Raw genomic sequence first — 1,720 nt, forward strand, 5'->3', positions numbered from 1 at the left:
CTACGCCATCGCGGGGGATTACATTACGGTCATGGACCAGTGAAGGACCAGCCAAGGACCAGTCACGGAAACACAGGAACTTTTAAGTTGCTACATCTGAGTGCAACAAATTAATCTCACTGATGAAACATTCAGCTGATGAGGACATCGTCAAGAAGAAAATGAAACTGATTGTCACACCAGTATGTCAAGTTGAGTTTTTGTCCTGTCTCCATGTTTGTTTTGTGACTTCCTGTTTTATTTTGGAAATTAACTCTCCTCTCGTTTCAGGTCACTTGCCCTTCCTCATGTGTCTGATTGTCTTCCCTGATCCCTGATTGTGTCCACTTGTTCCCCATTTCCCTCCATGTGCTTATAGTCTGTATTTCCCTTTGTCCTGTGCCAGTGTGTCAAGTCCTTTGTCCTGATCACCAGCCCTCTCGTCTTTTTTTTTTTTTGTTGGCTCTGCCCTTTTGTAGTTCTAGTTTGTGCTTTTGATCATCCCTCTTTGTGAGGCGCTTTTTGTTTTCCCACTGTTACGAAATAAAGTCATCTGCTTCAGCCCGTATTCTGCGTTCGAGTTCTCTGCTTTGAGTTCCCCTGTTGTCACTGACGTTTGTGTACCGCCGCAATATGGTCCTTGACCCCCAGCAGTTGAGCAACATACTGCCTGACTTTCCACGTTTTAAAGACGTCAAAGGCTTGGTAATTATCTATCATTATTTTTAAAATATTATGACAGTTGAATAGTTTTTATAAGACGGTAGACAGGCATTGTCATAGTACTAGAACAATCACCCATTAACTTTGGTTGCCTGTCAAAAAATTGAAATTGTCACCCAATACAACCCCACTCCAGGTTTCATTCTGATGTTTGGAGAGGGTACCTCAAGCAAGCTTCTGGAGAGGTGGCTGATCCTCCTGAGGATGGCACTGAAGTGGATGTTGATTTTGGTAAGCTGATTGTTCTTGTTCTGTTGCTCTCATATACTTGGAATATATCATTATCATGTCTAAACATTTACATATCAGCATAATACTTAAAGCTGGATCTGTGATAAATGTAAGGACATTATGTACGCAGTATACTGAAGTGTTTGTCCTATGGTTTGAGTTGAATAACTTCTTGTGATGATATAAAGCTGCTATCTTTCTGTTATTTTTGAATTATTATTATTATTTTTTTTAAATGGTGCTGCCATTGCAGAGCCACTGAATTTTGTTGACAGTCTGCCATCACCACCAGAGCTCAACCCTGTCTCCTGGCTGTTGGGAGTTAAGAAGAAATCAATCCAGCAGATCTTCATCATTCTTGACAAGAGTCAAGAGGAGGAGATGAGCAGACTGGTTCAAGATGATAGAAAAAGGCAGCGTATACTAAGAAGTTGGTCTGTAATAAAACAGTAGGGCAATTAATATATATTCTTTTCATTTCTTTAGGCAACAGAAATGTGTAACAGGGTGGAACACTTCCTAATCAAGGTGCCACAGACACCAGCCTTACCTGTTGAAGTAAGAGAGACACATTTGGCTATGTTGTTGTTCGAATTGATTAAAGATTTAGATGAATCAAATTTGCTTTGGTTTTTAATACTCTTTTCTTCCCAAGCATCCGGATAATGAAGCTCCACCTCCATATTTGCCCCAACCACAAGGTGAAGGCAGTGCAAACAAGGGGGTGCAAGTCATTGTCATATAAAAAAAAAAAAAAAAAAAAAAAAAAAAAAAAAAAAAAAAGGGA

The 1,720-nt window shown here is 39.8% G+C and overlaps 1 long non-coding RNA gene across 3 annotated transcripts; it reads left to right on the forward strand.

Annotated features, from left to right (window-relative positions):
• The first annotated feature begins 269 nt into the window (after positions 1-269).
• On the forward strand, positions 270-1,675 carry LOC113745138 (uncharacterized). Of its 3 annotated transcripts, none has more exons than XR_003461994.1 (3): positions 270-933; positions 1,187-1,491; positions 1,589-1,675. It is a non-coding gene; the product is annotated as an uncharacterized LOC113745138 (long non-coding RNA). The 3 variants fall into 3 exon arrangements; XR_003461995.1 differs by having other exon boundaries at positions 1,226-1,491; XR_003461993.1 differs by lacking the exon at positions 270-933 and having other exon boundaries at positions 940-1,491.
• Positions 1,676-1,720: the final 45 nt, after the last annotated feature.

This window comes from Larimichthys crocea, unplaced genomic scaffold (assembly GCF_000972845.2).
Source record: "Larimichthys crocea isolate SSNF unplaced genomic scaffold, L_crocea_2.0 scaffold473, whole genome shotgun sequence".
In the NCBI taxonomy this organism is placed as follows: Eukaryota; Metazoa; Chordata; class Actinopteri; family Sciaenidae; genus Larimichthys; species Larimichthys crocea.